This window comes from Lepidochelys kempii, chromosome 4 (genome assembly GCF_965140285.1).
Source record: "Lepidochelys kempii isolate rLepKem1 chromosome 4, rLepKem1.hap1, whole genome shotgun sequence".
NCBI classification, from domain to species: domain Eukaryota; kingdom Metazoa; phylum Chordata; order Testudines; family Cheloniidae; genus Lepidochelys; species Lepidochelys kempii.
The window spans coordinates 56,312,649-56,337,598 of NC_136383.1; the positions used below are offsets into that span (position 1 = coordinate 56,312,649).

The following is a 24,950-nucleotide window of genomic DNA, read 5'->3' on the forward strand; positions in this document are numbered from 1 at the left end:
AATTGAATCGTATTGAACTTCTGAACCTATTGGAATAGAGAATGAAGCGCCGATTTCCTACTGGTACTGGGTGTTCTCTCTAAATATGAAAAACACTCCTACTGCATATAGAGCCCCTTCTCTTTGGCAATATGCAGCTTAGCTTTTAAAATTTCAACACAAAACTGGAAATTATTTTCCCAGTATATTTCCCCTGTTTATAGCAGCAGCAATTATAGATAGCAAATATAGCAGTCAGGCATTTCAAGTTAATTACAAGCTGAGTTCACCTCTTCAAGGCAATCATCAGGGCTCTAGATTCAGTAGCCAGGCCTATTCATCTAATCACTTAAGCACATGCTCAACTTTAACTTGACTTAACTTTAAATCAATGGGATTTTAAAACATGCTTAAATGCTTTGAAGTTAAAATTAAGCAAGTGCTTAAGTGCTTTACTGAATATGGATGCAGTAATGAATCAGGACCCCTTGATGACTTCTAAGTTATTGCATAAATAAAAGCACACACACACACACACACTGTATGGATGAGAGGAATTTTGATTACCAGGTTATTATAATTCAAACTGACAAAATATGGATATGAAAAAACAATATTTAAACACAAAAATCCATCTCAAATTGTTCACTGTTTGAATGTTCATGGATTGTAACTTATAATTAGGCCCATACCAAATTCATGGTTCATTATGGTCAATTTCATGGTCAGAGGATTTTTAAAATTGTAATTTTCACAACTTCAGCTATTTAAATCTGATATTTCAAGGTGTTGTAATTGTAGGGGTCCTGACCCAAAAAAGGAGTTGTGGAGCAGTCACCAGGTTCTTGTAGGGTGGATTGCAGTACTGCTACCCTTACTTCTACATTGCTGTTGGCGATGGCGCTGCCTTCAGAGCTGGGCAGCTGGAGATCGGGGGCTGCTGGCCAGGAGCCCAGCTCTGAAGGCAGCACCGCTGCCAGCAGCAGTGCAGAAGTAAGGATGGCATGGTATGGTATTGCCACCCTTACTGCTGTGCTGCTGCCTGCAGAGCTAGACCCTCAGTCAGCAGCTGCCACTGTCTGGCCACCCAGCTCTGAAGGCAGTGCAGAAGTAAGGGTAGCAATACTGTGACTCCCATAAAATAATCTTGCGACCCGCCCCCCTCAAGTTCCTTTTGGGTCAGGACCCCCAGTTTGAGAAATTCTCGTCTCCTCTGTGATATCTGTACAGTATAGCGTAAAAGCACATAAAAGACCAGATTTCATAGGGGGAGACCAGATTTTACCATCCCAGACACGTTTTTCATGGCCATAAATTTGGTAGAGCCCTCCTTATAATACTCTAGGGAAACAAAGTGCTACTTTAAGACCAGCTGCTAAAGTTGGCTCAAGAACAGTTCCAACTTCAAGCTAGAAGACAAAGCAATTCAATGGATTGAGCCCCCAGGGCTAATCCTACAATTCGTTTCATGCTCTCAGTGCCCACTGGTGCTAGTGGGAGTTGAGGATGCTGAGCAACTGAAAGGATTATGCTGTTGGACCAAAACTGTGGAGTTTTACATCATAATATTCAAAATCTAGGATGTTTGCTTCTTTTCTGGAAATCATTTAACCTCTAATTAAGGCAAATAAAAGCTCTCTCTTCCATCTCACCTTTACAAAATAACCAGAAAAACAATACAAAAACAACAATTGGCTATGACTTTCCAGAAAGATTTGTACAAAAGAAGCACCTGCTAATCTTCCTTTTTGATTCAGGAGCAATAGTTACAGCTTTCTTTAATTTGTCATCTTGTAAATCTGTTGTTATCTAGAAAGACAGAGATAAAACTAGTGAACTCTACAGGAGAAATCCATGACAATTCATACTGCCAAATATTTTTAAAAAAATATAAATATTAAAACGTTTAATTTACACAGGACTTTGTTGAAAGAACCTATGCTGCTAAAATAGATAAACCTAGTCTAACCATAGCAGTGAATGGTAGTAATGAGCCCATCAACAGTCTGCCTTGTTTCTAGATTGCAGATTCAGAAAAGTCTTTTCTTTCTTGCCCCCACAAAACAGTGGAACAGAGGGAAAATTCATTTGAATAAAATTCTACAAATAATTAAATTAAGACAAGACAAAAAAAGGATAGAGATTGACTACCACATTTTTCTTTTTAAGCCAGTTAGTTATATATTACAGGATGACATCAGGCTCTATATTTTCTTTAAGATCCAGCTCTAGTGTTGCACCATGGTTATTTTCATCTTCTTTAATGGGATAAGTTACTTGTGAAAGGCTTTCATATAATATGGTCCACCAAAGATACTGCATGCAGTTGCAATATCTGTCACACTGGGCTCTCCACATATAGGTGAGCACACTCTGAATCTTTGGGAGTGGAGATTGGTATGTTAGAGAGACAGAGAGAGAGGGGGATTCTCCTTTGTCAGGACCAGACCAGTTCACAACTAAGTGTCGAGAGAGCAAAGGTGAGCTATCACATTTGTAGAAGATATGTAGAGGAGAGATTTGTTTTTTCCCCTGAAAAATACTTTTCTAAACATAAATAACTGCCACGTTGCTAACTATTCATTTCAAAACTAAACATTAACATAAATTATAACATTTTGATGAACAGGACTGCTAATAAAACAGTAACACCCTTGGGACTTAGTAATATCATCTCAAATATTTTGTACTTTCAGAATGAACTGATCCCTTAAGTACTTTTTTACTGAGTATCCTGAAGTATGCTACTTTCCCTCGATTTGTAGGTCAGAGTCACCCCTTAGAATGTAAAAGGGGCAGGGGTGAGGAGCACATCATAAAGTTTTGTTGTTAAAAGTTTGCACAATGGTACTCTTTGCTACACTCTCACAGCAAGAGATTTAAAAGCCAGCTTTATCTTCCCAATACCTTCACAGTGCAGCAAAGCATGTGTTTGACTCAGAAAGAACTGTACCTACATCACACTATGATGATCCACTTGCCAGTTCGTTCATTCTGTCTCTCAGTTACAAGATGAATTTAACTGGCTGTTATAGCAATATGCACTGTGCTGTTTAGAGAAGAAATTGTCTCACCTAGATATCTTATACTGAGTTTCCCTTCCACAGCCCTCCAATAATAGTGTTCTCCCATCACCGTCTGCCACCACTCTTCAAGGCCAGTTCCTCTCTACAGCCTTCCGAAGGTCCTTCAACCTTATGATTATCCAACAATCACAGCTCCTTTCCTCCACTTCTCATTTTACCTTTAAAGATCCAGTCATGCGGTTCAGCAAGTCTTGCAATCTTTCTTCTTGGCTTGACCCCTGCTAAATTCAAAGCCTTCTGTCTGAAACAGGAACACCCTACAATAAAGACCTTCCTCCATTTTATAAGCCACCTGTTATCTTCTTCACCAGCACAATCAACTCCTCTACTGCTTCCCAGTCCTGTTGCTCCCCAACCCACTCTGCCATCTGCATGGCAGGAATTCAGAGAAAAGCTTACTAAGTGTTATAAGTCTCAGCTTTGTCTCACAGGCAGTGATGCTTTGTGAGCAGAGTAATTATTCCAGACTAAAGCCACTTTTATTCCAAAATAGAGTGTCCACACAAGAAGCTATTCTGTAATAACTTATTCCACTGTACGTATGCCAATTTTCCCTTGTAGACTAAGCATAAGGGGTTATTCAGTAAGAGTTTAAGGTTCTTTATCCAGAGCAAGAATTTCAGTCCTTTTATTGTACCTCAAAAACAACAGCTTTAGCTTTAAATTAATCTAAAATGGAATGAAAAGGTTTCAAAATGTCACTTTAAACAGCTCCAAATTGTGTGAAATACGGAGATTTGGGGGGATTTTTTTTTTTTTAAGACCAACAACATTTCAGGAATTTGACTGAGAAAGTCATGAGAGACTGAAAAAAGGTGAGTGGGTTAGAATAAAAGCTGAAAGTCAACACTAACTATTGGATAGCTGACGCTGTGCTCTCACCCGCTACATTTTTTCATGTGAGCTATCTCAGGCTTTGTTCAGTTCAGAATATCACATAAGCCAGTTTGTATAGGGAAATTCAAAACTATGGAGCCACTTTGTTTAGATAGTACTATTGTTTGCCAGCCTTGAACCACAGTGCAAGAGTGCAAGTGCTTGCTCATAACTAAAAGTGTATTCGTTTTAAAGAACGCTCTTCCTCCTGTTGAAGGTCATGGAAATAACCCTACTGAAATAAGAATTGTGAGCAAACCATAACTACATCCTATACTGGCTCAATGAAAACAACTCAATCCAAAATAATGGCACTCTAGTAAAGCTACAGTTCGCCTATACAATCCATTATCCACTTTCCCATATGCCTTTTAGTGAAAAATGTTGTCAAATATATTTAAAAGTTTAATGAACCCATTTAACTTTTTTGTTTCTTAATTTTCCAAAGAGTACATTAAAGCCATTCTAAACAAACAACAACAATACCCCTTGTGTGTAGATGTAAGTGAGGCTACCGGCACTTTCTGGGTCTGCTCATTGTTTTCTCAAAATTTGTATTCTATGTCTGGTGCATTTTCTGTCATAAAATGAAAGCAATTAGAACTGTAAAAATATTCTACAAGCTGGTTTTATTTCTATGTGAAACATGTTCACTACCAAAAGCTTGTCTTTTCAGATGGCTTTATTTTTGGTTATGGTTTAGGTTTAGTTTGTGTTTCAGTTTTTCCTCTGTTAATTTGGACTGTTCCCTTTTAATTGGATTACCTATTGTAACTAAATTCCATGCAAGTGAAAATGCCAAAAGTTAAACACACCTTGCTTAAACACTAACTTACTCACCTGAGACTTGCCTGTTTAAGGCCTACATAGAACATTAACCCAGTGTTCACAACAGTTGTTAGCAATGGGTTCCCCAACCCAATTGTGAAAACTGCTTAACTGCACTGTAGAAAGGACAGAACAATTTTCAGAACCGTTATAGAAAGTATCTCAATCATGTTCTGTAACAGGAAAATGGTTTTGTCCCATACAAGATAATCAAACTGTCTTCACCACAAGCTCAGGAGCACCTGTTGCTCACAACCATTGTCCACAATGGGTCAATTCTATAATGTAGAGTAGGGTTTAGAGTCAATGCCATCTTCTATGGGTCTCCCAAGAAAGCTTTTTTAATCACCGTTTCTGATATGATAAAGGGCAATACTGGAGATTTACTGGCAATTATATTCCCTATGAGAGGCCATTTGTAAAATACAAAAATGAAGACTAGTGGCATGAGCAAGAGATCCCAAAATACCTTCATATGTGTATGTATAGATTGATACTTTACGCCGACATCTACATTAGAAGCTAGGGATGTGATTTCCTGGCTCATGTACACATACTCATGCTAGTTCTCATCAAACTAGCAACAGTATAAATAATGCAGCTGTAGTAGCGTTGGTACCTGCAGTGATGGCGTGGCTTAGCCGTGCTGAGTACAAACCTGCCTGAAACCAGTGAGTATGTACTCTGCAGGGTTAAGCCTTGCCTTTGCTGCTGCTACCCACGCTACCATGGCTACACTATTTATATTCGCTTGTAGCTCGATAAGAGCTTGCACGAATATGTGTACACGAGCAAGGGAATCACCCCCCTGGTTAGTGGTGTAGACATAGCCTACGACACATATCTGCATGGATATTTTGTCTTCTCTCTTTTGTTTTACATTCCATGTCTTATTTTAAGTATTGTGACTATTTAATTTAGCAATAATCCTATATTCAATATTATCTACCTCCAGCTGAAATACACTCCCCAGTTGTGGTTCTCACTATTGTCTTTGAGAATCAACTGACTCATAGGGTAATTCACAATTCTGACCAAAAAAACAAGACAAGAGGGAGAGTGCTTATGGCACAAAGGCTGGATTCAAAGCATTTTCCAAAGGATACACAAAACAATTGACTATATCCACCTGAAAGTTTCATTTACTTGAGTCACCATCATTAAGAGAGACATTTAACGATAACATCATGAAATTGCAGAGTTGCTAGGGTTCCAGCTGCGACTACCCAGAATCCTGTCCAAATCAACTTAAGCTATCAAACCTCTGCCCTTCTTTCATAATTTGTTTTATTCACAGATCGAGCCCCTCCTTTTAAGAACAAAAGGAACATTTAAAGAAAAGAAACCCTCCCACTTTTCATACTGCAAGCCTTTCAACCTTCACAGGAATTCCCAGATAAGCTGAAATATGTAAGAAAACAAAGATTTTATGAAGTAGAATAATATATTCAGCTCTAAAAGTTAAAGATACTTGCTACTGTAAATACTATAAATAACCTGTAACACACTGTACCTCCTAACCATTTTTGCTAAGAAATAAAATATATTTAACTTTTGTTAAATGATTTCATTTCATTTCAGACTTCGCATCAGTTGTAACTGTACAGACTGGAGTAAACATCACCCTTTGGAGTGCTGCATGTTTTTCAGTATTTAATGTCTAAGCATTGTTTTTAAAATCACTGAGACTTGAATTGTTACAGTCCTATTGCTACACCTCATTTCAGAGGGCTGGATCAGTTTCTGCATTTTTTTTTTAAGCCCAGTAGAGGAAGCCTCATATTGATGAAGAGTACAGTGTAAGATAAATTTGGCAAAAAAAAAAATGATTGTGGTAACAAATGATGTGAATAACAAACTGGAAATAGATCTAATTCCTTCTCTCAAAGAAAGTTTGGATTGTCTAGAAAAAGGGATTTAAACATGAGATGATAGCATGTATTAGCTAACACATGCTAATTAACATGCTTTAAATGTCTAGTGTAGAAAGACCTTTAACACATGCGACACTGGTCAAGTTTAAGCCTAGTCTCCCTGGATACATGGAAGCATTTGAAAGATTTTGGTGAAATTAGAAACATGACTAGTATAGCCTTCTAATGAGAAGCCTCAAAAGAAAAACACCATTAAGTGTACATATTTCTCATGCAATACTGTATTAGAAGTGATTCTTCATTTATCAGCTGAGAGCAGTTTTACATACCTCCTTGTCCGATTCTTTTATTATTGGCCTCTTTTGCTTCGCTTGTTTTTGCACATTTAAAGGTTTCTGTGATACCTCCCCTCTCCAGTCCTGGTATGCTTTGCCTATAGAAAGATCAACACAGTTTAGAATAATACATTATTTACCCAAATTAAGTGTCCACTAATCCTACTGGGCCAAATACAGCCCTCATATTAGTAGGTGCAACTCCCAAAGATATCTATGGGAATGGCACCCACTTACTACAGGATCAATCTTGTAAGCGGGAACTACTTCCACAGCAAACTTCAGATAATTCTCACCCTGCCTGGGATCTGGTTGAATGACAACAAAAGTAGTAAAATCTCAAACATTGTTCCCCATGGGATCTGGTTTAATCCAGTCTCCCAAATAGTTTTCAGACAATTATAGAGAAAACTCCATTTCTGCAAGCCTTCTCCTCGGGCTTAGCTCAACATTCTGTCACAAACTAGCAACAAAGATCCCCCCAATAGCCTCTCTCTCTCCAGGTATTCTACAGGGAGATGCCCACAAGAAGTTCTCCAAATATCCCATCAGACCAAGGAAAAGGAAACTCCTGTATATTCCTGCTTCCTTTTCCAAGCATGCATTACTGCAAGATTTATGGTTCTCATGTGTCCTGAAATTACCAGCCAGAATGCCTCTATACAGGGCAAAAACCAGAAATGGGGCTGAGGTGGGCCTGGAATCCATTATAGAATGTCAGCTTGCTCTGTGATACATCTATGTGTCTGTCTAGATCAACACAGGGTATGTCTATATTGCAGCAGGAAGTGTGCCTCCCAGCCTGGGTAGACAGACTCGCAAGAGCTAGGCTCTAGCTAGCATGCTAAAAATAACAGTGCAGACACTGCTGCATGGACTAGCTACCCAAGTACAAATCTGTCTGACCATCTTAGGGGCTGGCACATGCCAAATGTCCACAGTGCTATTTTTAGCATGCTAGCTTGAGCAGTGTTTGTCTACCCAGGCTGGGAGGCACACTGCCAGCTCCAGTGTACATACCCCGGGAGCCTTGTGCCAGATCTCTATTTAGTTCATAATCTAGTATAATCGTATACTATATTTAAAATGTCCTAACAAGTAATTATTTTTATAAACATACTTTTCTGTCTTAAAAACAAAAGAAAGGCTATGCATCAGCTTGTGTTGAGTTACATATAATATGATTTTTTCCACTACTCTATGTTGGCTCTGAACAAACCTTTACCTGTCAGTTTTACCTGCCTTTTTTTTTTTTTTTAAGATGTTATGAGCCTCCACAGTTTTGAAAGTAGCAGAGTTTTGATTACATAACCGGGGCATCATTTGCTATGGGGCAGGGGTGGCAGTGGTCCTTGCAGACCTTGGTTTGTATTCCCAAATTTTAATCGCTCTTAGGCAGCTGGCATTGTGGTGTCTCCTCCAGGCCCGTGGGGGCAGTTCTGGGGCAGGCCAGGCCGGGGCTCCTAATCACCACATTTCTGCATCTTCCCTTCCCCCCGTTTGCTGGACAGGAAGTAGCAGATGAAGCCTGGGCCAGAGCTGAGCATGAAACAAGGTAGGCCCCAATCCCAGCTCGAGGCTGGCCTTTGGTGAGACTCAGCCCACTGCCCCAGCACAGTGCCCATCCCTATTCCCAGGACAGGACTGGGACACCACCTTTCTGCCCTCTCTGGGATTAGACCAGCCTGCTAAACCTCCCTGAGCAACTGCAGCCTTAGCGGGAAGGTGTAAGCGGGGATGCTGACACAACTTTGCCCACAACAAAATTTTTCTGAAATGATGCCCCTGTTAACTTAAAGCTTAATTCAGTGAAAACTACTATACATTTACTCTAGATCATAAGTCCATCACAAATCTACCTAGGTGACTCCCAAAACTACTGGGCTAAAAACTATGTAGGGGTTAGGGAGGGGGCACCATTACCACCACCTCAGTTTTTCTTGAACAAGGATTGACCTGGCTTAGGCACACAATTCCAGGAGAGGTTTCACAGCTGTGAATCGCAAGTGAAGACAGGCATCTCTTTCTGAGCCAGACTTAGATGCCCAAGTCCTTCTGAGACGTGGGGCATAAGCCACGACCCTCTCCTTAGCATTTCCTACTTCCTAGTTTAGGTGATTCCCAACTTGTTTCATTCACAAAAGAGATGCTGAATGCAGGTTAAGTTGAACAAGTGGAAATGTATTAAGCCCATTCGACTGCTCTGTTCATGTGGCTAAGAAGCTTCCAGCCTAACTCACCAGTGTTCCCCATTACCCTGGTGTCCCATCAATAATAGTCCTTCCAGGGAACACTGGCCTTCTGATTCCAGTTCCATTTATCAGGATTCATCCTTCCTATTTGATAAACATTTTAATATAAACATTAAAACAAATAATTGACATCCAAACCCTCATCCCCTGTCCCCTCCAGTGGAGAATGCTAGCATTTAGCCAATTTGGGGTCTCATGTTTATCACAGACTGGTTACATAGTTTGGGGTTTGTGGTCTGATTACATCGATGGTCACCCAGTAATAGTGCAGTGATGGAATCACTCTACTCCAAAAACCACAACCAGAAGCTCTCTCTCTATTGGGGTGTAACCCTGTTCAGTTTCTGACATGGCTCTGCTGGCATAAGTGACCAGCTGCTCCTGCAAAAGAGCTAAACCAATTCTTTCTCAAATTAATCATGCTGGAGTGTCAGTGGCTCTCCTGGCTGGTAGTACTTCAGGATGAGGGCATCTGTTATTGTTTGTTTAAGCCTGTCAAATACTTGAAGTTGGGGACCTGTCTAGTCACACTCAAGATCCTGCCTTCTGAGCTGACTATAGGTTTCGCCAATGCAGCCAAGTGAAGACAGAAAATGTATCATTCTTATGAAGCAATGTGCCCCTTTCACATCCATTGGAGCTGGCAAGTTTCTGACTGCCTTGAACTTGTTTGGATCTGCTTTCTGTCTCTCTGCTGTGAACCAATGTCCAATGTATGTCACTTCATGCTGTTTGAATTGCATTTTTTCTGTATTGAGTTCAATGTTCCTGTCCCTGCATTGCTGTAGAAAAGCTTGTTTTCTTTCATGGTCCCATTGAGCTTCTGTATCATTGCTCCTTTCACCTGTAACAAGCATATCATCTACAATTTTCTGAATCCCAGCACTCCTTCCAGAGCTTGGGAGAGTCTTCTCTGGAACACCTCTGGTATTGGACTAATGCTCATTGGCATGCTCAGCCATCTGTAGTGAATAAATGGTGTTGCAAAGTTTGTCAGCATGCTGGACTCTTGATCCAGGCTTGTGTGCTAAAACCCGTTCCTCACATCATAGATCATGACAAGTCTGGCTTTGGAAAGTTCTGGCAAGATATCATCAATTCTGGGCATTGGATACTGGAAATGGTTCAATGCACAATTCAATGGGTTTAGATCTATGCAAATGTGTAATTGGCCTGATGGCTTCTTTACCACCATCATGCCGCTTACTCAGGCTGTGCTGGTTTCTACAGGTGCTATGAAACCCCTGCTTTCCAGCTCCTTGCATACTGGATTACATAGTGCCACTGTAATTTCCGACATAGTAAGAACACAGGTTCCTTTGTGGAGCCTACTTCCAGTTTCTGTTTTCCTTTGAGGCACCCCTCATCTTTGAAAACATCCCCATATGCTCTAAAATTGCCTCTGTTGTCCAGGAGACTTCCCCTTTTGCTTTTTGCACTGTAGCTATAAAATTCTAATGCTGAACCCTGATCAGATCCAGGATTTGTATTGCTGTATTCCCTAAGAGAGGTCTGTGGTGCTTACTATCCACCAGCACAAAACTTCAGTTGGTCCCATATGTTGTTTTTCAGGAAAGTTGTTATGAGGTCAGTTTCCTATGGCCTGCATTATTCTCTCATTGTACATAATTAGAGTGTGCCTGCTCAATCTGTGTTCACGTCAAATTCAACCTGAGGAATCACACTGCAGAAGGCCCCACTCTCCAGCTGAAATCACACAGCACATTTCCCTATTAAAATTGTTGTATGCATGGAGGTTGGCATTGCCCCTTGTTGCTTGCCTGTCCCAACAGCTTGAACTTGATATGCTCTCAGACTCTAAGAGAAAGCCACAATGTCATTGCAGTTATTTGATGTGCTATCCTCCACTTGTACAAGTCTGACCAAATTGTCCTGGGACCTTTCTCTGCTCTTGCACACACTGTTAAATGGTTCACCTCGCCGCATTCTTGCAATGATGTCCTAGTTGGGCCTGTTCTCTTTTATCCAATCATGCTGTCTCCCACAAAAAATGCATCTCACTGTGGGTATGGAACCCTGGCCACCTGCTCTCCTTCTCACTGCATGTACTTTGTGGGGTATTGTGCCTCCTAGGGCTTTCATCCTCTCTTGAGGCTTCCACAGCATACCAAGCATCTGTATAATGTAAGATCAACTTCCTAGAGCAACCGGTCCCAAGGTGGTGATCCCAAGTGCTGGAGACTATCCTGTCCTGAATCCGGGACTCTGCAAGGTCCCCAAAATTGCATGTAGCAGCCAGTGTGTGTAAGGCAGTAACATAAAGGTTATCCCTTCCCTTTCAGAAAGGTCTCTTGTGAATAATCTGTGTCGCTCCACAGTTGCATTCTGATTAGAGGAGCAATACCTCCCCGCGGCTCCAATGGCTACTATAAGGATTGAGGCAATAGTGAACAGCAGCCCTCTCTGCTTTGTCCCCCAAATAGATAAAATAATAGTTTTACTTTCCTGACATTGATCCCTCCTGCCTGGCCAGGTCTGCATACAGTTCAAACATCTCCTTCCACTGGGTCCATCACCGGGTTAAGTTTAGATCTGCAAAATTCAGGGCTTCAGGGGCTTCACAGTGATTATCATGACTCATGCTGCCAGCTGCTGCACTTCAGAGAACTCACAGCTCAGATGCTGTCACCATGTTTCATTCACAATGAGTGAAGCTGAATGCAAGTTAAGTTGAACAAGTGGAATTTTATGTCCTTTGGACAGCTGTGTCCATGTAGCTGAGTTGCTTCCAGCCTAATTCTCCAGTGTTCCCTGTTATCCGGGGGTCCCATCAATAACAGGTCACTCCAGGGAATATGGGTCCTCCGACTCCAGTGCTACTGATCATGATACACCTCTCAGCATGCTGGCTTCCATGAATGCCATTCTTCTGTGCCTAACGCTCCCCATGGATTTATGGGGAGCCTGGTCACCTAACTCAAGGCTGTGAATTGCACTTAGCAGCAGGACACTTAAAAGTTAGGCACTGCCACACTAATGTAGCAATGCCTAAGTCCCCTTTGTGAATTCCTCCCTATCCCTCCCTTCCCACCTTTTGTGCCACTTCTTACAAACAAACAGCTGGCCCTTTTATTTCCCATTCTCCACCTTGGTAGGAAGATATCTTTATCTTGCCCTTTACCATAAACAACCTTTCAGTGAGGCCAGTCAGGAGTTGTTCCATTGACTTCTACTTAAAAACCAAACAAAGAAGAAATTAAGAGCTAGCAAGGTTGATGCTGAGATCCTGTGGAAGCTATAAAAAGATGGGGAAAAGTAATATTTATAATCATGATTCTCAGCAGCACTCTCATCCCTAATGACCATTTAATTCAAAACTTGTGTTATCTTTTTATAAACTCTCAACTGTTTAATGCCTTTTTTTAATTGGACATTCAGTTTTAATCTTCAGGTACTTACAAACAATTAATAGCTGAAAGATAGAATTAGCACTTCATACTTTGATTAGCAGGGTAATTAAAAAAAGAGGAGGATCCTAGTAGTCAATTTAAATCCTAATTGTTTGAATAATTAACTGTTGGAGGGTTGATCTGAACTGTTAGATTTCATCTGTTATATCAATTTAAAATTGCAGAAGCTAACTAAACAGGTAAAAACACTGGATCAGATTGTTAGTTCCACTGAATCCCCTTTGCACCATTCTGGCCATGTAAAGGGGCCTTAGCGTGAGCATGAATGTAATTATGCCCACTTTAAGCCTTTTACACTGCCAGAAATGGTGTAAATAGGCTCCAGTGTAAATAAGAATCAGGCTTATTAGGAGAACCTGCCTATGTGATTACACTGTCCATATTTTAAGGTTTATAATTAAAAAAAAAAGCCACCAACACTTAAATAAGTTTTACACCAACATTCCTGTATTTGTCAGGTGACCAAGGGATTCAGCAATAATCAAATATGTCCCATAGGACAGGGGGCTGTTATATTATTACAAACAGTGCCAAACTCAGATGCTGTGCAGCGAAGAATACGTAAGTTGCTCTAATTTACAAGGCTATGATGTCATTGAGAGTTCTCAGTTAAGATAAGGTGCAAGAGCATTTAGGGTGTCATAAGAAATCCTAGTTGCTATTATGTACTGGTTTTAAAAGATATCTTAACACACTATGTTAATATGATGTGACTTTCTTCTTTTTTAAAAAATGTGTTTCATCTCAAGGAAGAACAGGACTCTTGTGTCTCAAGCACTGGGCCCATGCTCAGGAGATTTGGGTTAAATTCTGGTTCTGCCACAGATCTCCTGTATGACCTTGAGCAGATCAGTGAGGCCCAGATTTTTAAAGGTATGTTTAGGTGTTGCAGCATTCATCGTTACAATGCCTAACTGATTTAGGTACCTAATTTTTCAGTAGGACACATCTCGATCTTCCCTGCCTGTTTTAGCTGCCCACATACATAAGGCACTGGTAGAAATAAAGGCACAAGCTGACCCCTTTATTTAGCCTCCCCCTTTTAAGAACAGCAGCTCAGGTACTGTTTCTAAGATTGCCGTTATTGTTAGTGATATGTTTCCAGTGCCTAATGGCCAACTTAATGTGAAATGGTTCATATTACAGATACAGCCACTCAATCAGTACTAATTGTACCTTTGTTGTCAGCCTCAGCAGCACGCCCACATACTCAGTGGGTATGTGGAATATATCCCCACTCCCAGAGATGGTCCCTGCAGAGCAAGGTTGAGCGATACTGACAGTTGAATGAGTGTATCCACTTTAAGGCTATTCTAAAATATTGCCACTTAGTTTGGAATTGGAATAGATTCTGCATTTCTTTTAATTAAAGAATTTATGAAACATCCTCAAAGAGACCAACCAGACTTAAATTTTTAGCTACTACTTTAGTGTCCAAGTGAAATCCTCATTTTGTTTACTTAGTAGAAATGTACCAGACAGACTACAAACAGAGAAGAACAAAGCCTCAGAAAATGCATTTACAAAGGTTTGCTTTTCAGGATTGATATTACAAGTAATTAGCGTGACATTTAATAAATGACATTTCTAAGAACTGCTAAAGCTAACTTAACAGGCAAATAAAACAGCCTTGTTTTGTTTTTAAAAAGCTATTTGCATTGTAGCACATTTTATGCAAAGTGTTTTTGCAAACACATGTTTAAAACATCCTTTGTATACATCAAGCTTACTATTACAGTGTTCTCAACTTAGCACAAACTCCGATTAAATGAATTGTGATAAAAAAGGAAATATATTTCCATATCCCAATTCAGTCAGTATATACTGTAACTGAATGGACTCATTCTATAGTTAAAATAGATTAATCCTTGCTTAATGTAATGCAGTTTTTCTAAACATAATTCAAGCAGTAAACAATTCAGTCTCCACTTTAGTTTTTCTTTGAATAAAGAAGAGTGAGATATGGTATAATCACATTTTGTACAACTTTCTCTAATCCTCAATATCCAGTTAGGATAGTAGGAAATAATGGTAGCTGCTTTGAACAATCTGGATTTATCCTTGAGCCCTGCTACCCAGTGCTGAAGATACATTTGTTTATATAAACCATATTTTAGTGCCTTAAAAAAAACAAGGCGATCCAGGATATTAATTAGAAATTTGGTTGTCTTTGCTGATCTAAAAGTTTCGCCATGTTAAGGAGAAAGTTAAGTGTCCTACCTACATCATGGATTCATCAGCGTTGTTTTAGTACTTAAGAAATCTTGAAGCCTCTTCACTAGCCTAACAAATTTCACTGTCACTTGCCTCACTCTGTTTAGCTAGCATAATTAAAATTGACAGCACAGGAGAGAGGGCGGAGCGGTCAATCTGGACTGCTACATACAAACTGAGCTCCCACAAAATGGCCTTATAAACCATTTTTTGGCAGGAAGTGCATGATTTGGGAGCCTGAGTGAAATCCTGGCCCCATTGAAGTCAATTGGAGTTTTGCCATTGTTTACAATGGGCCCAGCATTTCACCCAATCTCTCTGCTATGGAATTGTGGCTAAACGGCATGGCTCCACCTATAGTAAAGTATACAAACTTATAAAAGCTAAGGGAAAGGAACTGTGAGATAGCTGAACAACAGAGGTAAGAGATAGTAAATAATATTAGAGTGAGTGTCCTTGAGGCAGGAATAAAATAGGATATTTAAAACTATTTGTAAAGCTGGTTAAAAAACAACAGCTTTTGTGACATTAAAAAAGGAAATTTTTATTCCAAAGGTTTAAAAAGGGAATATTTTATCTGAAATTTATCATAAAAAGAATTATTGAAAAATTTCATTTAGAAAATTTTCAGGAGGGCAGGCTTCTTCCTCTTCCCCCCGCCCTTCTATTAATTTTGCAACCCACCTCCCACCCCACCCCAAAAAAAAAAAAGAGGTGGTAGGGAAAGGAAATAGAAAATGAAAAATAAAACTCCATTGTCAGGTTTTGTCAAAAATAAAATGGAAAATTTTGGAAAAAACTAGAATTTCTCATGAAAATTTCCATTTCCTGTAAAAGGCCATTTTTCAAATTTTTTTTTCAATTTTGACTAACTTTACTATTTTGGCATAGCATGGGAACTAGGGATTGTGGGGGTGCTGCAGCACCCCCAGGTTTTATGCAGGTCTCCACTCTGGTCCCACATGCATGGTCCTGGCTGCCGGCCCTGTGCCCAGGCTCTGCTCCTGGCCCCGCCCCCACCTGTTGCTCCAGCCTCAGCCCCCTTACAGTCCAGGTCCCCCCTTCCCAGAGACACAGTCCTGCTCCTGGCCCCAGTTGGGGTGGGGGGGGCAGACAGGGGTAAGGAGGCTGGCTTTCAGGACCTCCACTATTAAAAATGTTCCAGCACTACTGTATTTGGGCCACATTTTTGAAGATTTAGAAATATCCACTAAGATTGGTAGAGCATACATAGAGCCTTCCATTGCCCATCACTGCACAATTACAGTATGGAAATGAAGATTATGACAGTAACTAGGATTCAACCTCACTGAAGTAACACTGGAACTGCAAAATCCTACAGAGGCAGGAACAGTGGCAAAAATACCAGCAGCTTTTATGTACCAGGCTGCTTCTAGGGCTATCACCTGTGGAGTTGGACCAGTGTGGGAGCAATCATGGGAGATTTCCCTAAAAGTCTTTAGCACAAAGATCTTAGATTTCCACACACCCTCCATAGGGCTTTCTCCATCTCTCCTTCTTTTATTGGTGTTTCTTTTCTCTCCCTTTTCTCTTAGGGTCTCAACCCAAGGTTTTTCTTACCACAGAGCTCTCCCTTTCCCTCTCCCTCTCCCCACCTTTTCCTGCTTACCTCAAGTCTCACTTCCCATCCATCCTCAGAGTGTCTCTTTCTTGCACTGGTGTGTCTAGCTCACTCTGATCCCAACCTTCATGCTCAAGTAAACTCAGGCAAAAGGGAACCCATTCCTAACTCCCCAATCAGGCCCTATTCCATGGATGTCCTTTGCCTTGATCATACAAGTCTTTCCATGATTTAAAGTACTCAGTCTGACCCCTAGACGCACATGGACAAGTTCCATAATAGTGAAAATGCAAAGAAAAGGTGGGGAAAGAGTCCTGTATACATATAAATGTATCATGCTCCCTTAGAAAAAGCCCTTTGAATTGCAGACTCTTCCCTTCCCCTACTCTTGCCACCATAGGTTATTTTTTAAATGTGTTTTTGCAGCAGTTCTTCACTGAAGTGAGCAGTGCTACTTTGGGACCTTGGTACTTGTGCAGTAATTACTATTCTTCAGTTCTGTATTTAATAGGCAAGTGAGAGTACTACTAAAAATATAGCAGTGCTCATAAAGATTGTCTACTGGATCCTTGTAGAAATACATCTGAAGATGCCATCCCAAAACAAGCTCTGTTCACTTCGGTGGTGTTTTTTGTTAAGGGCTGTTGCAAATGAGAAGAAAAAAAAACAGGACAGAAAGTACAGAGGAAGGAACGAAACCTGTGGTTCAGAATGTCTCTGCCTTTGCTACAGCAGCAAAAGTCTATTTTATCATATATGCAGAATGAGATTATTTACTCAAATACTTCAGAAACTATGACCGCTCTAAGGGCTCTAAACTACCCTTGATTTCATTGTCAACAGAATATTTAAATGCCACAAGCAATGTAGTATGAATGTCTTTATTAAAGGTCAGATTCTGTTCCTGTCCGATGAGATCTTGCTGCCTCTTTCCTTTTTATGCTACAAGTAGTTCTTGTAAGTGCTCTGCTTATTTGAACCACTGTGTTTTTTCTCTTTTTCCCACTGCATGACACAATTTCAGTCAGTACCCTCCTTTACAAAATGAAGGGACACTTTAGATCCTTTCCCCATGAACCAGCTCCATTAGATGAGTATTTTCATATTATCAAACAAGTGTGTTTGTATGATAGATCTATTTACATGAACTGTGGGGAATCTAGCAAGAAAAATAATTTTTTCTATCTGCTTCCTGTTATAAAGTGGAAATGAACCAGAAGCACAAAGCATAACACCCACAAATTGCATAAGATATCTTGAAAATGTAGTGGAACTAGTGCTAATTACCACAACACCACCATTTTATAAAACAACAAAGTGACTGAAAAGGAAACTACATTGGAAACTAAAGATGACAGCATATCTTCATCTAATACTATTCCCTTCCCTTTGAAAATTTGGTCATATCCTTAATACACAAAATCAAGAGGTCTGAAGTCTATTGCTAGATCTGCCACAATTCCAAAAAGCAAGACACTTATTCTCCCTATGCCTCAGTCTTAACATCTATAAAAGGGACTGATGATACATACCTACCTCATTAATGTATATCAAATTATTTGAGACCTTCAGATGTTAGGTACTAGAGAAGTACAGATATTATTGTGATTAGTAGTTAAAATGTATCTCCCTACTGCAGATCAGAATGCATAAAAATAATACATAAAAAATGATAGGTTCTAAATTAGCTGTTACACAAAGAGATCTTGGGAGTCTTCATGAATAGTTCTCTGAAAAAGATCAGCTCAAATGTGCAGCATCAGTCAAAAAAAAAAAGCTAAAAGAATGTTAGCAATCATTAGGAAAAGGATAGATAAGGCAGAAAATATCAAAATGCCACTATATAAATCCATGGTACACCGACACCTTGAATCCCACATGCAGTTCTGGGTCACCCCATCGCAAAAACGATATACTGTATTAGAACTGGAAAACATATAGAGAAGGGCAACAAAAATTATTAGGGGTATGGAACAGCATCCATATGAGGAGAGACTGGAACTGTTCAGCTTAGAAAAGAGATGACTAAGGGGGGGGATATGATAGAGGCAGATAAAATCATGAATGATGCAGAGAAAAAAAGCATTATTCACCCCTTCACATAACCCAAGAACCATGGGTCACCCAATAAAATTAACAGGTAAAAGGTTAAAACAAACAAAAGGAAGTACTTCTTCAATTAACAGCTTGTTGTCATGGGATGTTGTAAAGGCCAAAGGTAGAACTGGGTTCAAAAAAAGGAATAGATAAATTCATGGAGGATAGGTCCATCAATGGCTGTTAGCTAAGATGGTCAGAGTTGCAAGCCCATGCTCTGATGTTCCTAAGCTGGGCCTCAGGGGAAGAGGTGGGGCAGTGGTGGGGCCTTGGAGAAAGAGGCAGGGGAAGGGGCCAGGGTGTTCTTTTTTCAGCAATTAGAAAGTTAGCAACCCTACCTAGGTATGAAATGAGTAGGGAAGAAAAATGGATTAGGGACAGAAAATCTTTTGCAAAACACACACGTTGGACTTGACTCACTGTAAATTCTGTGCCATCAGAGGGACATTAGCAGTGGAAAGTCTATGTGGAGGTTAGTTAGAGGGGAAAGCTGAACCAAGTTCAAGTCAATGCTTAGCTGTGACTCATCTTTGTTAATGAATAAGGATGAACAAAGTCAATGGGAACTTTCTGGCATTACTTCCTGATCAAATGTGTTTGACTTTTCATACATTTATCATTATTTCCTTTGGCTTGGATTGTTTTTGACTGATATAGGGCTATCTTTAACTCACCAGTTGGTCTAGGTAAAACATTTTGGGTTCAATCATCCTTGTGTTGGGAATATCCTTGAGCAGGAGTTAAAGGTCAAGAATTTTTCAAGATTTCAAGATTTCACCTTTAGAATAGGAGGAAGGGACAGAGACTTGTCCTCCAGCAAAACATGCCAGAAGACCAACCCACAAATCCCACAGATCCTTGAAGACCCCAGGGGACATCCAACAGGCCAGAACCACCTTCAGGGATGTTCTGTGGCTCCCACTGGTTGTGTCCCAAAGAGTTCCTCCATGCTACCCATCCCAACCCCTCATCTCTGATAGCAGTGCTCCATTGGAGTTCTGACACCAGGCTTTCCCTAGCCAGTGACTGCTACCAGGTCCCCCCACCGCATTGAAGAGGGATTCCCACTAGGAAGGAAGTACCAAAGTCTGTAATATCTTTACTTCACAAGGAGAGATTAAGAATATTATATACCACCCAGGTTCCTCCCACGAGCCTACTCCATCCCCTATGCCTACTTACAGATCCCTTGACCTGCAGAACACCCCTTTTGGATTCTGAGGCAAGAGTGGAAATGCTGACAAGAATGGGTGGTCCATTCAAGCAGGAAGGGGATAATCCACGTGTTGGTCATAGGAGCACATTCATAAGAACAGCCATACTGGGTCAGAGTAAAGGTCCATCTAGCTGAGCATCCTGTCTTCCAACAGTGGTCAATGCCAGGTGCCCCAGAGGGAATGAACAGAACAGACAATCATCAAGTGATCCATCCCCTATCATCCATTCCCAGCTTCTGGCAAACAGAGGCTAGAGACACCCCTGCCCATCCTGGCTAATAGTCATTGATGGACCTATCCTCCCTGAATTTATCTAGTTCTTTTTTGAAGATCTTTTCAGAATTACCAAGCTAGTGTTAAAAGGTGGGGGGGGGGGGCTGACACAAATACCTTTTATTTTTGTTCACTTTTGGCAAAAGATAGGCTGATATTTCTGCCATAAATTATGAAATGGACCATGCCCAGTCTTTACTGTCAACCTAAGTTATGTCTCTACTGCAAAATGGGACAACACTTTTCAAAAAAGCATGTGCACTTTTGTGCATGCCCTACTTGGCACATGCACAAGCACTGCTGTTTGTATATAAAGTTTTGGAATCACTGCTCCATATCAAGCAATTTTCTTAGTTGTATAAATTATTCGTCCTTCATAACAACACATTAGCCTCTTCTAATTAACAATGAGTAAATTACCTTCACAAGAACTACTATTTATTGTTTAAAATAAAGCTCGGACTGGGGGAAATATCTGAAAGAACACTTCAAACATTTGGCAATTTCCATTCCGAGAGGATATTAGAAAATCTTTTCCCCCCTTACTTTACAACAGAACCAGTCAAATGATACCTGCCAGATGGTGAATATAGCTTTTTCCATCAAATAAATTTATTTGTTTGATGTAGTCAGGTATTCGAATGCTCTTTGATTAATAGTGGCAATATTAATTGACTAAATTAGACAAAACATTTCTCTTATATGTTCCTGACCATTTCCACCACCACCTCTTATCAGTGCCTATTTACCAATGATAAAAGCTATCATAATCTAAGACGGAATCCCTTTGAGCTCAAAACTGTCTGTACAACTTGTAGATAACAGTGCCTTTTTTACTAATGGAACAAAACCTGCATTGTACAAAAAAATAACGAAATATGAAAATGTAAAAATTTACAGGAAATGTTAAACATTTGTTCTTGAAAGAAAGTTTATACAGATAACCATGTATTTATGTTGATCCATTAGCAGAGAAGAAATGACAGGTAGAGTTTTTGTGATGTATAACATGTAGTGTGCTTAAGATCAGCTTTCTGTCAATTCTATAAAATTATGAGTACAGAAAAGCTGGTACTAACAAAATGATCAATAAGTTAGTTTTAAACAGTCCTACAATCCAATCAGCACAGACCCATACTTAAGTCCACATGGAGTACCAGCAATGAAATCTCTGGAGCACCACATAAGCTCCCGCCATGCACATCAGACACTACATTTCAGAGCAATAGTCTCCAACAAAGACAGTATCCACAGACTGAGAACTACTGCATTGCAGGTTTATTCACAACAGGATTGGATATTTTTCTTTAACCTCTGCAGTTTACTATTTGTATTACAATTACATTACAATTTTTAACATTCTTCTATGCTACTAATAAAGAGCAAGATTATCTTGTCCTATGCCCCCGACTCTATTGTATGGGCTACAGACATCCTAGGTCACAGGGAGTGGGGGAGGGAAGGCACTAAAGGCCTGCTATTCCCCTCCTGCACAGGTTGGGACAGAGTGGGTGGTAGAAGCAGGGAACAGGTAGAGCATAAACTAACCTCCTCCCCCTCAATATGTTGGCCAGCAGAGCTCAGCCAGATTGAAGAGGAAAGTAGTCCAAAACTGGGATAGACAGCAGCAAATTGTTTTCTCCCTGCAACAAGGGGTGGACCAGAGAGGGACTTGGAATCAAGAGTCACAATTCCCTCCCTGACCTTCAAGGATTATACATAATCTAGAGCAGATTGTTATATTGCAATCTAGACCCAAAGAACAACAAAATAAAGCTGTTAGTGCTTCATTATCAGCACATCGTAGATATGCTCAAAATATGCCTGATGTTTATCTACAGGGCAAATACTGTTCTGTAGCTTTTCTGGGGTTTTTTTCTATAGTATGAAAAAATTAAGATTGTGCATGTGCAGCTATCTCGACAACAATTAACAGAAAGAATGGATTTCTATTCATTCTGAATGTCTGATGCTTCCAGAACTCAGCGTTGCCTTTTTTCTTTTTTAAATAGCCTTATCTTTTCCCATGCTAAGACTGTCTGGTGCACAGAAAAAAAAAGGTAAGATCAAAACAGACAGATACATGGGCTGACTGTTGCTAAGTACAGTAGAACAACAAAATGTTTTGTGACTATCATGATTCAAAGTCTGGTAATCTCTGTTAGAGCCCTCAATGTAGGTCTACACTGCAATTAAACACCCATGGCTGGCACATGCAAACTCACTCGGGATTATGGGGCTCGAGCTGAGAGGCTGCTTAATTGCAGTGTAAACATTCAGGCTTGGGCTGCAGGTTGAGCTCTGGGACTCTCCCATCTCTCACGGTTCTAGAGCCTGGGCTCCACCCTGAGCCGGAATGTCTATCCCACAGTTAAACAACCCCTTAGCCCGAGCTCCCTGGGCCCGGGTCAGCTGGCACAAGCCAGCCACAGGTTTCTAATTTCAGTGCAGACATACCCAGTGAGGCAATTATAGCAAACACATTTTTCCTTGATTAGCAGAAACAGTAACAAACTCAATTCAGACAAACATCTCATTTGCAGAAAGGTCCAGCAATTTTACCCAGTTTTCAGTGCACACTGACTGATGAAAAAGTTCAAAGAGTCAGTGATTAAATCTCCAGTCCCCCATCAGGATCCATTAGTGTAGACCCCTTCAGCCATGCAGAGTCACATCATTGTCAATGGGTATCCGTAAAGGTGCAGGGGTGCCTGCTACCAGATTCTGATGCAGAACTAGGAGTCTAAAATGGTACAAGAATGCAATTCATCCTGACTCCCGCCCCCATTACTCTGTTATAGTCAGTGACTATACAGGATTGTTAACAGCAATGGTATTGTCAATCAACCAACAAGAGTTCTTACCTATGTGCAGTCACCAAAGCTTTCTTGCCACAGGGTTGACAGAATCTTTCATATGTATTCAGCATATATGTAGTATATTGCAGCAGAAAGATAGGAATCAAAGCATTGGTGCAGGTAAACCATCCTGTAACTGCATTTTCTGATTCAGGATCAGGCTACACAGTAACTTCCTTCTATCAGTTCTAATGACACATACAGGATTCAAGGCAGCTCACAAAGCTTGACCACCGGGATTTCAAAGGATATCTACTCAATGGTATCCTTGGAATACATGAACACTTAGGCTTACAGTGAATTATTAACTAGCCAAGATTAATGTCTTTATTTCCTTCTACCTTTCCCCGGAACTTCTAAACTCAAAGTGAGATATTGCTTCAAAATACTTGCATCATAACATTTAAAAATATAAAGAAAAGAAAGAACTTTTATAATGAATGCAACATAATGCAAATAAAATCTAATGCCATTAAAAAGAACAACATTTACCTTTGTACTGCACCTGAAGCCAAGGAATGTCATCATGCACGCATGTGGAAACACTGGGTAAATTGAAGGCCTCACTTGAAAATGCAAGATAAATTCACATCATTTAGCTTTTATATATTCCCTATATTACAGGCTTAAATGATGAGATCAACTACTATACAGTATAAATTGTCATTTTTTCAGTGTTTAAAATATTATTTAAGGAGGAATCACATTTTCTTAAAAAAAATAATCCATTATCAACGGAACTGGGTGGCTTTGGGACTTTCTAATGGGATGGAGTATTTAATTTCTAGATTAGATGTTCTGCTCCCAATCTGTTATGCCCTAAAGTTATTACCATCCAACAGCTGTTTGGCGTCAATGTGAAATAAGTAAATGGACTCAGTCCAAGCTCTCCAGCTCCTAGTGGACAGGCTTCCTACATCACAAAAATCAACACAACTGCCACCCTTTTTGGTAGTGTCAATAGAGAAGCCAAGGAGTGAATGAGCATGGAGACACAATTACCATGTCAACCCTGGAAATTACAGCATTTATGCATATTGGCAGAGAAGAAGAGGATCTTGTGATGCCTATGTGCATGCTATCCTGTAAGATGGGCTTTTATGCAAGACTACCATAAGCACTAAAAGAGAAATCACTTAAAACAGAAAACATCCCACACCGTTCAACACTGATTGTTGTAGTCATTCTCCTCACTATGAACCAAACTATGGTCTGGCTTGTGTGACTGCCCAAGGCTGTAAGAGGGGATAAGAGGTACCCTTATGCCCCCATGCTGGCTACCCAGGCCTCAGGTAGCAGCCTGAGGAGAACAACCTCCCACAACATCCCCCTCCCAAACAAATGAGTGAGAGTAGCCGGACCTTTGGCTTATTCCTTCCTCCCAACACTGCCAAACTGCCTTTTGGTCTGTTTCAGGGTTGTTTTTCTGAAGAATCCCATTCATTTTAAATGTTACATTCAAAGTAGTTTATTAATAAGCCTTTCTGAGGTGTCATGCAGGATGTTTTTCAGAAATTTTAAAAAAAATGCACGTTCTAGTCTGAACATGAAGTATGGGGAGATAGTCATTGCTCAGCTATTCACATGTTCTCTGAATTAGTTAAAGTGTGAACTTGGTCACAATAACGTGTGGTTTCAGTCTCAGTCCAGTAAGCAAACATCCCACCCATTTGATTTGTCCCATTTTAATCAATGTTGTTGCACTACCATTTAGTTTTACATATTGACTGCTATGGAAAAGTTACATGCCAGACAGTGACACAGTGCATGTTTGTCCCAGAGCTCAGTTCCCAGCATTACTATAAAATGACTGTGAGCTGCAAGAGCATCAGCACAAGAGCAGCTCGGATTCAAACATGGATGTTGGCATGCAAATGCACCCACCAGGAATTCCCATAGCCAGTAATAACACAAGGAACTTTTAAACCCAGAGCAGCATTTTTATGCCTAATGTGTAACCAGGGATATGAGCGTGCATATATTAGCAACAAGTCAATAGAAAATTCAGAGGGAGGGTACCAGTACTATAGTACGTGTATATTTTCGCC

General features: G+C 40.2%; 1 long non-coding RNA gene across 1 annotated transcript; it reads right to left on the reverse strand.

The window, feature by feature from the left end:
- Window positions 1–1,711: 1,711 nt before the first annotated feature.
- LOC140909966 (uncharacterized) lies at window positions 1,712–23,027 on the reverse strand. Its single transcript, XR_012158392.1, has 3 exons — window positions 22,909–23,027; window positions 6,973–7,076; window positions 1,712–1,788 (listed from the first exon to the last, which is right to left on the reverse strand). It is a non-coding gene; the product is annotated as an uncharacterized LOC140909966 (long non-coding RNA).
- Between the last annotated feature and the right edge of the window lie 1,923 nt (window positions 23,028–24,950).